This window comes from Prionailurus bengalensis, chromosome D1, assembly GCF_016509475.1.
Source record: "Prionailurus bengalensis isolate Pbe53 chromosome D1, Fcat_Pben_1.1_paternal_pri, whole genome shotgun sequence".
NCBI classification, from domain to species: Eukaryota; Metazoa; Chordata; class Mammalia; order Carnivora; family Felidae; genus Prionailurus; species Prionailurus bengalensis.
In genome coordinates, this window is record NC_057346.1 from 88,511,271 (window position 1) to 88,526,520 (window position 15,250).

The 15,250-nt window shown below is 43.4% G+C and overlaps 1 pseudogene; it reads left to right on the forward strand.

The window, feature by feature from the left end:
* The first annotated feature begins 6,937 nt into the window (after positions 1-6,937).
* On the forward strand, positions 6,938-13,636 carry LOC122484308 (annotated as a pseudogene).
* The last annotated feature ends 1,614 nt before the right edge of the window (positions 13,637-15,250 follow it).

Below are 15,250 nucleotides of genomic sequence, written 5' to 3' on the forward strand. Positions count from 1 at the left end.
ACAACACATGCCCACAGGCCCCTATGTGGGGTTTGCAGGCAGCAGGGGCCATGCCCTCTCCTCATGGTCACAACAGATTCCTCAGCCTTGTTAAACCAGTCTGATCAGGATACATGGCTTCAAACAATCTCCTTCAGTTCTGGCTCCGGCCAGGTCTACAAACTGAGATGACTGAGGGAGTTAGTTCAAGAAAAAAAGAATTAAAAGGAAAGGTATTCTTGGGGCTGGGTGTGAGGGCTGCACAACATTATGAATGTCACTAAATGGTAAATTTATGTTGTGTGTGTGTTTTTAATGTTTTATTTATTTTTGAGAGAGAGAGACAGAGAGAGAGACAGACAGACAGAGGATGGGGGCGGGGCAGGTCAGAGAGAGGGGAAGACAGAATCCGAAGCAGGCTCCAGGCTCTGAGCTGTCAGCACAAAGCCCGATGCGGGGCTCGAACCCACAAACCGTGAGATCACGACCTGAGCCGAAGTCAGATGCTTAACTGACTGAGCCCCACAGGCCCCCTATTTATGTGTGTTTTAGTACAATACAGAGAGAGAAAAGAATGCATGCATAACCACCGAAATTCACAGACCAGTCCACCAGACACAAAATTAGCCTACGCCTCCAGCAAAGAACAGAGGACATGAGCAATCACTTCATGAATGGACCAAGATATATACATGAGGTGAGCACTTCCTGCATAACAGACAAAAGTATTCCATGTCAGACAAGTGATCTTTAGCTTTTCAAGGTGAACTGAAACCCAGATCCGCCTGACCTCTGAGAAACAACTGTGTATGATTTGAATTCAGCTTTATGGGAATAAACAAAATGTGACAGGTTCTAATGGTGCCACTTTCTTGGTGTGGTCATAGCCGTGTGGTTCTTCACCTATCAAAGTTGTCTGGCTTAGGACTTGCTTAAGAAGTGTATAAAACTTACCAATGGTTCTTGCCCCAAATTAAAGGCTGGCATTCATTGTTTTTGGCTTCAACGGTTTAAATATGAAATAAGAGGGGTGTGTGGCTGGCTTAGTTGGCTAGGCATCCAACTCTTGATTTGGGCCCAGGTCACGATCTCACAGTTTGTGAGTTCGAGTCCCACTTCAGGCTCTGTGCTGACAGCACGGAGCCTGCTTGGGATTCTCTGTCTCCTTGTCTCTCTGCCTGCCCCCCTGCATCCCCCCCCCCGTCCCCCGCTCACTCTTTCTCTCAAAAAAATAAACATTTTTTCAAAAATAAGAGGAAATAAGAATGTTTTAATTAGAAGGCTTCTGCCATCGAAGATCTTTTGCTGTATGTTACAGGGTTTCCAGTGCAGTCTCACTTGGATGGGGACCTCACTTGGGACCTTCAAGGACAAAGCCAGGAGAGTCTGTTGAGGGAGAGGTTCTAAGTGCATTTCAGTTTTCTATAGCAGTCATGTGCTGAGGGCTTAAACTGAGCCCAGCACTTTACTAAGCTCATCACAAATGTTATCACAGTTAATTCCCACAACACTCCTATGAAGGCAGGTACTATTATTATCTACATTTTACAGCTGATGGATCCAAGGCTTGGAGACACTGACTTCCTCAAAGTTACACGGCTAATAAGTGGCAGAGCTGGGTTAGAACTCAGGGTGGTATGACTTCGAATCTTGAGCTCTTAACCACCAGCTCTACGGCCTGTCTGTTCCACCTGAGTGGAAAACTGGGTTTCATCATTCTTTTTTTTTTATTTTCCGCCTCTTGCTCTGCTCTCCTCTGGGCTGACTTTGTTCTCAAGCAGGCTTTTTCCGCATGGCAGCAGGGATGGCCCCGTCAGCTCGGGATTTGTGAGATTCCTAGTATGTGGGCTTCTCAGAAGGAGACTAGGTGTAATAATGGCCCTGGGGAGGGCTCTGCGGTAAGTTCCCCGCAAAGTGGTCACCTCACCGACAATTCTCTTTTCTGTGCAAGCATGCTGCTCCTCCATCAAGAGATGGAGTCTATTTCTTTTCCTCCTGAATCTGAGATGGTGTTCTCTAACACTGTGACAGAAGTGACATTCTGGGACTTCTAAGCCCAGGCCTTTAAAACGCCAGCAGCCTCACTGTCATTGTCATGCCTTAAGAAGTCCAGGCTATACCACTGGAGAAGGTCACATGGGAAGGCCCTGTGAGATGAGATGCCACACAGAAGGAGGCCCACAGAGGAAAATTGAGGCCCCTTAGCTGAAGGTCACCAAGCACCATGGTCCCAGACCTCTCAGCTCAGCCTGGCTGCCTGCTGAATGGCGCTGTGGGAATAAGCCCAGCCAACACCACACGGGGCAGAGAAACGCCCAGTCAACCCACAGAATCGTGAGAAATAATAAATCAGTGTTTAAAATTGCCAGCTTTGGGGCGCCTGGGTGGCTCAGTCGGTTAAGCCTCCGACTTCGGCTCAGGTCATGATCTTGTGGTTTACGGGTTTGAGCCCCGCGTCGGGCTCTGTGCTGGCAGCTCAGAGCCTGGAGCCTGCTTCCGATTCTGTGTCTCCCTCTGTCTCTCCGCCCCTCCCCTGCTTGCTCTCTCTTTCTCAAATAATAAAAATTTTTAAAATTAAAAAAATAAATAAATAAAATTGCCAAGTTTGGGATGGATGGTTACATGACAATTGTCTTGGTGCAGGTAGCATCACATGCCCAGGGGCACACAGGCCTCTGACTGGAAAGGTGTGCTTCACCTGTGTCCTCTCTTGAACCCTCAGTGGCTGCCCATAGAAATACGAGGCAAATGGGCAAAGCCTATGCCCACTTGCTTTGTGTGGGTTTCTTTTTTTTTTTTTTTTAATTTTTTTTTTCAACGTTTATTTATTTTTGGGACAGAGAGAGACAGAGCATGAACGGGAGAGGGGCAGAGAGAGAAGGAGACACAGAATCGGAAACAGGCTCCAGGCTCTGAGCCATCAGCCCAGAGCCTGACGCGGGGCTCGAACTCACGGACCGCAAGATCGTGACCTGGCTGAAGTCGGACGCTTAACCGACTGCGCCACCCAGGCGCCCCGCTTTGTGTGGGTTTCCATTAGCGTAGAAGAAAGAGCAAAGACTTTGGGGTCCAAATACTCGGATTGGAATGCTTGGTTCTGGCCTCTTGCCAATGAACCACCATCAATAAGATATCTTGCCTCTCCGGGTCTTTCTAAAACCTAGAAATAATCTCAATTTTTCATCCAAGCCTCTTCCGTTAAGATGAGGTGAGACTTATTCCACATTTACTGAGCCCTTCCAATACACCTGACGCTACCTGTTGCATGGTCAGCTCTTGGAGAACAAGCTCTTTGTACTGTCGCTTTTTCTAAAGTTCCAAAAACATTTATTGAATGGATGCGTCGGGACAGATCCTGGTGACACGAAGATAGATGCAGAATTGACTTCTGAAAAGCTCAAGGGTCCGTGGTAAAGAATGTATACAGGACTACAAAGTGGGAAACAACATTTCACTATTATTTAACCTTTTAAATACAGTGGTTCACCAATTCACTTATTAGATTTACTAACTCTCCCACCTCATTCACAAGAGGATTTGCAGAAGCTTAAAGAAATCATCAAACATTAAAGGATAAAAGGTAGGTGAGAAAATTAGAGCAACGGGGAAAATAAAGGTCGGAACAATGATTTATTCATCTATAACTAATTGCAGCGTTGATTGTTTTTAAGCTGGTAGCTTCACTTAAGATAATTAATCTCTAACTAGTGCCAAGATTTCTAGAAGCAATAAAATCTGTTAAATTAGCCACGTGTAGTTTTGCCTTAAACAGATCCACTCAGATTATACTGTACATTTCAAATCATTTTAATTGGTAGTAAAGGTCTTGGAAAAACTGCCCCTCCTCTAGTTGGGTTAAGTCGGTTAGTTCAGTCTAGGAATGTAACCATTGTGACATGGTGATCAGGTGGGAAGCAGTGGAGACCAGCAAGTAAAAACTAGAAAGCAGTCAGTAACTGAAAACCAAGCTTCAGGCTCCTGGGTCTATCACTTGCTAAATATGCGACGGTGAGCAGGTGACCTTTCCAAACCTCAGTTTCCCCGTCAGTAAAATAAGTGAATGACAGTACTTGCAGCATAAGGTTGTTATAAGAATTAAATGAGATAATCTGTGTACCATTCAGTAAATTTTCATGAATGTTTGCTAAGTTCGTTATCAGCACTGTAGCAGAGAGAGGATGTATTGTGGAAAGGAGAGGGTCTCTGGTTCGTGGGCAGCTGTAATTTTATTGTAAGTCTGAGTAGGTGGGTATTAATTAGGACACTTTGGTAGCAAGTGGAATGGAGCTAATACTGGCAGTTTGAAAATCGTCAATGTGCTTTTATATTTAGCTCGTCAGAACACGTGATCTTCCCCCCTAGTCTCCCTGAAGCATCCTTCTGGCTAGGGAGATTAAAATTGTTACAGGGGCTTCTGAGTGGCTCAGTCAGTACCGTCGGACTTGGGCTCAGGTCGTGATCTTGTGGTTTGTGAGTCCGAGCCCTGCTTTGGGCTGTCTGATGTCAGCACAGAGCCCACTTCGGATCCTGTCTCCCTCTCTCTCTGCTCCTCTCTCTCTCTCCCCCAAAAATAAACATTAAAAAATAATTAAAAAAAAAAAACAAAACCTGTTACATAGGAGAGGTGCCTGGGTGGCCCAGTTGGTTAAGCGTTTGACTCTTGATTTTGGCTCCGATCACGAGATCAAGCCCCGTGACAGGTTCCGTGCTAAGAGTGGAGCCTACTTGGGATTCTCTCTCTCTGCCCCTCCACTGCTCACGTGCTTGCTCTCTCTCTCTCTGTCTCTCTCAAAATAAATAAACATTAAAAAAAAAAACTTACAGAGGAATACAAAGCGGGTGTCTGGCTCTGGCACTTGAATATAGGATTTTTCTGCACCACTCCAGCTTTGCAAGTCAGACTATTAAGGGAGCATTGCATGGCTTCCTTTATTTCCATCTTTATTCATCACGGCCCAGGCTTGTAGAGTTCCATATAGGAGGAAAGCCTGCCCTTTCTTGGCCCCAGAAGTATCATAGGAGGAAGGATAAAGAAGAGGAGGCAAATCAAGCCTAGTTTTCTCTCTCTAGGCTTCAGCCGGAGTCTTTTGCCCTGTTGCCTGGGGCTCTGGGAGGGAAACACCTTGGTGGCTGCTCTAAAGCAACAAGGAGATCACACACACCCATTAAATTTGGCAGCTCAGCTTGATCAGGCAGAGGCAGTCTTGAAGTTTAGGTTTCCTGAGGGGCTCTCTAGCACTGAGGGACTGCAATCAGTCTGCCATCCTGGAGCAAGGCCACTCACTCCATCCCAGAGGTTAGTGGAGTTTGGGGGGGGGGGGCGGGGGGGAACCACTGGCTGGAGGCCAGAGGATGAGGCAGAGGGTCAGCAGCCTGCAGCCGGGAATGATGAAAGGAAGCCGACAGCACAGGAAAGAACGAACCACACCCTCCGCCTCAAGCCTCCACCAGCCGCCGCCGTCACGCTGCTGAAAGAAGCCTGCTCTGTGTGACCTCGGACAGACCACGTATCACTCTGGGCATCCAGTTCCTCGTCCGTAAAATGAAGAGGTAGGTGACATAATCTCCAAAGCTCACCCTTGTCACGGAATTTGATGATTCTACAATTCAAATCAATGTCAAACTTTCTCCTAATGCGTGCAATTTACAATAACAACACAACTTAATTAAAGTCACAGGTAAACCTGGTATCCCGGGCGTTGTAACAGAGTTAGAAGGCCTCGTATTTAGTGCATTTCAGACAGGCATTTAATGCATTCAGACATAGGCAACGAAAGACTTAGCAGAATTAACAAACTTCTATTTTATGAATTGAAGAGCAGAGAAGAAAACTCTCTATTCCTCACTACTCAGCAATGAAACGCAGCAAACTACTTTATGGGTGAATCTCAAAATAATTATGCTGAGCGAAGGGAACCAGATACGAAAGCGTACATTTTGTAGGATCCCATTTGATTAAACTTTGTGATGACAGAAGGCAGATCAGTGGTTGCCTCGGATGGGGGTGCACAGAGGGGATTACAAAAGGGGCCTGAGGAAACTTTGGGGAGTAATGGATACATTCACTATCTTGATTAATGGTGATGGTCTCATGAGTATACACATATGCCAAAACGTAGAAAATTCGGATGCTCTAAATATGTGCAGTTTATCGTGTGCCATTTATACTTCAATAAATGTGTTTTTGTTTTTATTTTTATTAAAAATTTGTTAATGTTTATTTATTTTTGAGAGAGAGAGAGAGATAGAACACAAGCAGGGAAGGGGCAGAGAGAGAGAGAGGGAGACACAGAATCTGAAGCAGGCTTCAGGCTCCCAGCTGTCAGCACAGAGCCCAACGTGGGGCTCGAACCCACAGACTGCGAGATCATGACCTGAGCCAGAGTCCGATGCTCAACCGATTGAGCCATCCAGATGCCCCAATAAATGTGGTTTTAAAAAGATTAAATTTTACAGAATAAAAGAAGCTTTATACATTCCTTCATTTGTCAACTTCAGTAGGAAATATATGCCAAAATTAAAATTTTAACTCTTAGCTATTATAGACTTGGAGAAAAAATGGCAAAAGAGGATGTATGTATATATAATATGTATGATATATAATGTGTAATATGTAATATGTATAAAATACATAAAGTGTATGATTAGATAAGGTCTCTCCGTTTGATGGTCACAACACTGAAATCACACTGACTGGATTGGACTACAAAGTTGTCATCCGGTGAAGTAACAAAATGTTAAATCATAAGATGCTGTATTTTTCTAAAGTATTCATTGTTCAAGATACCGAAACTTCAGGAGTAAATAATATCATCATTTGTTTAGGTTTTGCTCAATCAGCATTTGAGATTCTGTTTACTTCCTTTTGGATGCTTTGCCTGCAATTGAAGCATGCTGTCACCAGTGAGCAGCTATGTCTCAGTTATAGCCATCACGTGTCAACAGCAGGGCTTCCGCCATGGGTGCGGCTAATTGAGAGAACGCAGCAGAAATGAGCACTCACCTTTAAGAGACCAAATGAGGGGCCCCTGGGTGACTCAGTCGGTTAAGCGTCCGACTTCAGCTCAGGTCACCATCTCATGGTTGGTGAGTTTGAGCCCTGCGTCAGGCTCTGTGCTGAAAGCTCGGAGCCTGGAGCCTGCTTTGGATTCTGTGTCTCCCTCTATCTGCCCCTCTTCCACTCACACTGTTTCTTTCTCTCTCTCTCTCTCTCTCAAAAATAAATAAACATTAAAAAAAAAAAGACCAAATGAAAATTCTTAAAACTGATGCTCATCAGTATTGCTTATGTTCATTTGTTTTCATTGTAAAAGCAGTTTTAGAAATTAATATGGAAGTATAATTTTATTTCTTTGCAAATTCCTAATTGTTATACCTTTCCACTTCTTTGGAGGGGAAAGTTTTTGTGTTTGTTTTTGTTTTTGAGAGAGAGAGAAAGAGAGAGAGAGAGGGAGCAAGTGAGCGAGGGACAGAGAGAGAGAGAGAGAGAGAGAGAGAGAGAGAGAAGTGGGGCTCACCCAGGGCTCATGTTTTTTACCCGAAGTGGGGTAGAAGCTCACTCAAAGTGGGTCTCGAACTCACAAACTGTGAGATCATGACCTGAGTTATATTCAGATGCTTCATGACTAAACCACCCAGGCGCTTGAAGAGGAAAGTTTGGTTTTTTTTTAATGTTTATTTATTTTTGAAAAAGAGAGACAGAGCATGAATGGGGGAGGAGCAGAGAGAGAGGGAGACACAGAATCTGAAGCAGGCTCTAGGCTCTGAGCTGTCAGCACAGAGCCCGACGCGGGGCTCAAACTCAAGAACTGTGAGATCATGACCTGAGCTGAAGTTGGACACTTAACCAACTGAGCCATCCAAGTGCCCCAGGAAAGTTTTTAAGAAACAAACATTGGAACTCAAAGAGAGAGCATGAGAAAAGTGTATCAGGGTAGCCAAAAACAAAAGTCCCTTGTTCTGGAGAAATCTGTGGCTTTGAAAAGATTGGCAGAAGACCAGCTCAATTCACATAATGGCATACACATTCTTGGTAAAACTTCAAACTGCTTTTTGTTTTCAGGTGTTGGGCTAGTGTGAAACAGGATTAAGGCCACATCCTTTAGACTTCGCTTGTGTAAAGTCTGAAGTTGATTTTAGATTCTAAAGTTGACTTTGCTATTACAGTGAGACTGTCAAAGCTGAGTTTCAGGGCACATAGTGACTCAACAACTCCAGCTATATTTCAAATTCACTGAAGGACCCCGTCATTCCAGAGTCATTGAAAACTTCAACTCGTAGGGTCAGTGACTCTCCATGTTTCATTGTCCTGTCATTATAAGAAAAGCAGTGGAGAATGAGGCCGGAATACCAGCAAGGGAGAAGAGCCTGCTGGAATACGGATGAGCTAGAAATATCTGTGAAACCATTTTATTGGTGATGGTGGGTGGGAAATTCTGGTAGGAGGTGAAGGGCGGGACAAAGTGTTTGCAGTGGACATTTCCTCTCCTGGTAATAGCCAGCTCCCCACCCCCATCACCAGCCATGTGGCTTGGGTGGGATTGACCCTGGCTCCATTTTAGATGGGCTGTGACTTGCTTAAGCCACCCGAGGCCTCTTAGTCACCATGGTCTTTCCAATGGGCACCTAGTGCATTGAAGGCAACTAGAATGCAAGGAAGTATTGGGACATCTGGGGGGGAACTGTTTGCTTTCCCTTCAGTGGGAGTATCACAAGAGACCCTCTTCCTCTGAAGAGTAGTAATAAGGACGGCACACCTGACCCACTTGGATTCTGAGTATCCCTAGGATCCCTGGACAGGTCACCCAGTTGTTCAAAATCCACCTTTGCCATAGTCCTCGAAGAGAGCCTTTTTTTTTTTCTGGCAGGCATGTATGGACATCCCATCTTGATGGAAACAGCTCTTATTCTTTTCTTATTTCCAGATCATGTGGGACTTGGTGAAAAATGGCAGCCAACTCTCAGCTAGGTGCTTGTTCCATACGGGTATTGTGCTGAGTAATTTATATGTACCATCTAATTTTCTTTCAGTAGCTACTATTTTTACTATCATACCTATTTTCTAGATGGAGAAAACGAGGGTTAGAAGAGTTAAGACACCTGCCCATGCCCACACAGGTGGCAACATCAAGGCCAGGGCTTGAACTCTTTCAGGGCCACATTGAAGGGTAAAGGCTACAGCTAATAATGTTAGTTACTGGTGGGAAAAGCCAAAGAGGCTGGTTCAAGGTCTCTTGGGCATAGATAAGCTGTAGCCAACATTTCCTCCTCGCCAGGAGACGGGAGCAGAAAAACAAACATTGCTGCGCAGCACGCATACTTCCGCATTAATTATATGGTCATTACCAGGATCATTTCTTTCTGATTAGGAATGTGCCAACAAGCTCCGCTTGGGGGGGAAAGGACTGAAATCCCCCCTGCTTCTGTCCCTTTGGCACTATCTGTGTGTGTGCTGAGTTGTGGTCCAGAAAGAAGATGGGGGAGGGGCGGGGTGGGACAGGAGATGGGAAGGGAGACTGAAAAGAAGCTTGAAGGGTCCTGAAAAACTCGCTAAAGGAGTGAGGTTTGAGCAAGATAGTGACTTAAACAATTGTCTTAAAGACAAAGGTGAATCTGAGATGTAGCATGAGTCGAGCTCCAAGGGGGTAGACTGGGAATACCCCCAATTCTAAAATGGGCAGATTCTACAGCAGAGAATTGGCAGAGACTGGTGCCCAGATCTCCATGTCATGATAATGGTTTTGAAGTTGTGTTATCTCTTGCGTCTTTTGTAAACAAACTGATTCATTTCACAAACATGTTCTGATGTCTTGCTATGTGCTAGGCACTGTCCCAGGAGCTAGAAGAATAAAGATAAACAGGAGGGAATCCCTGTCTTCAAGGAGTTTATAGTCTAATGAGGAAAATAAATATTGGAGAAAATAAAATGCTATGTGTTAAGTGCTAAAATGGAGATATGAGAATAACTCTGACAAAGAGGCTTCAAAACGACAATATTGGGGCTGAGTCTTGAAGGATAAGTAGGAATTCTTCAAGGACCTTACAGGAAGGAGAGATTCTATACAGAAGAACTTAGGTTTGCAAGGGTATAAAAGAATGCAGTCTGTCTATAGATCAGCATCATAATTTGTGAGACTAGAGTATAGGGTCTCAAGAAGGATTTGGTGGGAGGGGGACTGATATGGGAGAAGTAAAGCCTCGGAATAATTCAAATGCCAAAAAGGGCGTTAACACAGAGTGGATTTGTTTCTCTGTTTTGAGTTGGCTGAGAGGTAAGATAGCAAGATATAAGTTATGATACGTACGAAGGTATATCAGTCAGGGTATAATCAGGAGACAGAAATCATACAGTCATTACAACAACGAAAGTTCAGTATAAAGAATTATCAGCTATAACATGACTTTGGAGTGATGAATGATTAGTAAGAAGAGAACTCTAAAGAATACAGAAATAGCAGATCTCTAATAGCAGTTCTATTACCTATATTATATCCAATCGCGATTACCCCTAAGGTTGAGTTAGGGTACAGAAGAAGAGCCCCCATGGCCGCTAAGGTTGAGCTCATACTGGAGAGGGCATGGCCATGGCTTACTGGATGGCAAAGGAGTCTCTGTGGTGCTGCACCTGTGAAACTTACCATAAATCTGCTCCCTGGAGTTCACACCCTTATACAACTGCCTGAGGAGGGACCAGGGGAGGCTGGCTGCTGGGCCCTGGTGCACTTCAGGGGCAGGACACCAGAGAAGACTGCCATGCAACTGGCCACTGGGGAAATGACATGTGCCGCCAGAGCCCAGTGTTGAAGGAAGACACAGGAACTCAAGTTTGCTGCAGGAACCAAGAAAGAAAACCCTTTCCCCCTGTAATATCTCTCCAGCACCCTCTACTGACAAAGCTCCAGGGTCAGCTGGCGAAGGACAATGTTAACGGCCCAGACCCATTTTCACAGAACAGGCCAAAAGGTTGAATTGGAGCTGAGAGGAAGTAAATCTACAACTGACACCAAGGGACAGGGAAAAAGTCTTCCGACATACCCTGAGAAAGTTATTTTCAAACTAAACTCACGATGTCAACGTGTTATATCTGATAAAATCCTTTCTAGTGGCTAAAAATCTGTCCTGGGAGATTTGTGCCAGCACACCCCATTTACTAATATGACTTTTCTGTTATTAGTATCAGGGAAAGTTGTTTCCATTTGTGATTGAAAGTGGTGTTGTGTGCCTTATTTTTAAATGGTAGTTAAGAACAGGAGCTTTGGAGTTGAAAAATCTGAGTGTGGCCAGTTACTTGACGGCCTGGTACACATATAAATATTATCAGACTGCTAATAGCAGCTGAAAAGAATGACAGCATACTAACGCTTAAAATAATTCACTACATGCTAGACCTAACAGTGGCTTTAAAATATTATTTATTCATCCAATATTATATATCAACATTAATCACATCTTGGAATTTGGGAAAGAGACTGGTTTCAGATGTCATGAAGCTATATCAATATGGCAATTAGAATGTATTGCTCTTTTCTCTGTATTTCTGAACTAAATGCCTTATTTGTGTGCCTATTCTAGTGCTTAAATCATTTTGTCTGTTATTATGGTGTTATGGAAGGTGGTTTTCACTAGACAGTGATTTCCTCAGGATGAATACTGTTTACCCATTTTTCTTTCCCCTCCAGACTTTAAAAAATTGTGTATTTTGCATACGACAGGCACTCAGATAATTGCCAAAATGGAATTTTTTATTTTACCATCAGTCTTTCCTTATTTTTGCATATCTTGAAATTCTTACAAACTCCCTGTAAAGATTTAAAGGGAACAAGAAGGTTTAATAATTTTGTTTTACAGGAGAAGATTCTGAGACCAGAGTGTTCTGCCTAAGGTCACACAGCTAGCTTAAGGACAGGCCTAGGACCAGAACCTAAGTTTCATTTATGGATTGCTCATTTTTCAGATGTTGAGCCAGGTACAATGCTGGGCTCTACAGTTCTACGAATTAAGCACAAAGTCTTTGCTTTCAAAGATCTGACAATATATTGGGATGGGGGGACAGGGGACAAGTAAAAGCAATCCTATGGATACCAAGCAATGTGACAAGTGTACTACAGGGAAACATGGGCTGATATTGAGCTGATGGTCCAAATACTGAAATATTTTTATGTCACTGATCAATAGCCACCTCCCCCAATACCTTCTCTCAGACATTCCCATGATCTGGAAACTAAAAGATTAATTCAGGAGTATCCAGAACTCTGTTCTAGTTGTTGCAACCAGGCTGCTGTTCTGATTAGTCACTCTCAAAGCAACGTCAGTTTTTATATATCTTTTCATATTTTGAATATCACCCTGGGGATATGCATAGGGAGTTAGAATTCAATGGAGTGTAGCTCAGGAGAGGGAATGAATTCAGAACAAAAGGTTAAAAAGCATCTTCAAGAACTTTAAAAAAGATTATTTTTATCTGATTATAACATATACTAAAGAATTTATGAAATACATATATTGTTATGTAAGATACTGTCAAGGGGTAAACTGAGTGAAGGGTACAAAAGACCCCTCTACTATTTTTCCAACTTCCTGTAAATCTTCAATTATTTTAAAAAAAAGTCTTTTTTTTTTTTTAACATGAAGGAAACCTATCTACCTGGGTTGCTATTGTTAATTACAAAGATATTCAATATGCCACTGCAAATGGAATTCTGCTTGGGCTTAATTAAAATGCACAAATTTTAATGACAGAAAATATTAAGTCTAAAATAGATCTGAAATATTTCACTTCACTAGTTTGCAGTATAACACAGACACATCTTACAAAGGTCAAATATTAAGGCCTTGGCCCTTTTACCCCACCCGCCAACACAGGCCATGTTCTCACCAGAACTGTGAAGAAGGCGACTTGGGTCATCACTGAGACGTACTACACACACCTGGACAACTTCCGTACCGACACGGCCCTGTGAGAGGAGACCGCCATTATTCCCAGCCAGAAGCTCCACAACAAGGCAGCAGGGCTATGTCACATGTCTGATGAAGCAGATGCAGAGAGGCCCGGGGAGAGGTATCTCCATCAAGCCACAGGAGGAGGAGAGAGAAAGGAGGGCTAATTATATATCTGAGGTCTCAGCCCTGGATCAGCAGATCTTGAGGTAGATCCTGACACCAAGGAAATGTTGAAACCCTTGGTTTTGGTACTGCATCCAACCTGGAAGTCACTCAGCCTACGATCAGGATGAATTTCAAAACACCATGTGGAGAAGTTTGAATCTTCCTGCCAGGCTGTAACATCTTCAATAAACCTTGGACAACATCATCAACATCATCATCATCATCATCATCACCATCAACAACAACAACAGAAGGACTTGGTCTTAAGGAAATCCCTCCTTCTCCTGAAGTTCTCCCTCACAGATGCCCATTCTCCATGATTCCTGTGGCCCATGCTGCATGTCAAACCCTGGAAACTCAGACTGCCAGGGCCCTTCTGGGAAGCACTGATTCACCCTCACCATTTCCTCAGCAATTACTTGGGAGAGCTCGGTCAGGAAGGTTCTAGAGTCTACCACTTGCTCAACCTGGAAGCATTTACTCCAAGCAAGGACATAGTCATTATCCTTAAATTCTTCTGAAGTAAAGGCAGACCCCACCACACAGATGAGGCAAATATTATAGTCTATTTTTTTAAGTTCATTTATTTATTTTTGAGAGAGAGGGAGAGAGAGAACATGAGTAGGGGAGGGGCAGAGAGAGAGGGAGAAAGAGAATCTCAAGCAGGCTCTGCACTGACAGTGCAGAGCCCAGTACGGGGCTTGAACTCACAAACCATGAGATCATGACCTGAGCGGAAACCAAGAGCCAGACGCTTAACCGACTGAGCCACCCAGGTGCCCCTGAAATTACTAAAATTTTAGAAAGCCATTTCTCCTTCTTCTTCAAAGTCACAGGCTGGCTAAAGACAAGCTCAATTTGCATTACCAGACAGAATACGAAGTCTCAGTCTGTGGCATCAGTGTGCAGATTTAAAGTGAACTGTATAGCTTTCTTGGAGACCACTGAGTAAATGTTTGCCTCATATAATAATAAATAAGGAGCACATTGTGCTGAGTTTCCCAAAACTGAGGAGTCAGCTCCAAAGAGAACTCCAGAAGCCAAAACAAATGACAGCTTCCTTGGATGGAATGACTTTACACACAACATGCACACATGCACACACACACACACACCTATAAACACCACTGTGCACATACGCTTATATATTTTAGTATAAGATTTTTCTTAGTTCCTATATATATTTTTTGAGTTCTTCTGGTACCCCACAAGATAATAAAATAGATCAACATAAACACAAAATGACAAATAAATGAAGTTAAATTTTAAGAGTATCTTTTCGACTCACCTCTCAGTACAAGTAAATATACATGAATGAACACGTATATTTCACTCTAATGCAACCACTAAGTGAGATATGTGAAACTCATACATTAAATAATGAATGTGAGATTCCCCATCTGCCAACATATGGAAGCGCTGATGAGTGGAGAGGCTGGGATGGAAATAAGTCACGGCATGTTAGTTCTAGAAGGCATGGTAACTGGTCTCCCAAGGTGGCTCCGATGAACCACTTTTTCTAGTAGCCACACCCTCTGTAGTCCTCTCTCACGGTGAATCTGGGCTGACCCTTCTGCTTGCTTTAACCAATAGAATGCAGTGGAAGTGATGCTCAAAAACAAAAGCATTTTTTAATTCTTTTTTTAAAAGTTTATTTATTTATTTTGAGGAGGGGTGTGAGTGGGGGAGGGGCAGAGAGAGCAGGGGAAAGAGGGAGAGAGAGACTCCCAAGCAGGCCCCGTGCTGTCAGCCCAGACCTCACATGAGGCTCAAACCCATGAACCATGAGATCATGACCTGAAGTCAAATCAAGAGTCAGAGGCTGAACTGACCAGGTGTCCCAACAAAAGCATTTGTAACAATCAATTGCTATATAGAATTTAAGATTAAAAAATATATTTTATTGTATGTTGTGTCTATTCATCTTTTATAGTGATAAATTATAAAATACACACAAACACATACATGTCACACACATACACACGTGCATGCACACACACACTTTTTTCCCAGAAAGCCAGTTGTTGAATATTCACCAGCACTGTTGGGCTTGCCTCATCTCAACATACCTTCCTGGAGTTGTAATCTTCTGGAAAAAAAAACAAGTCCTCAATCCTTTTACTCTGAACTGGAAATTACTAAAATCTGCCAGAGTGGTCTTGGGTGA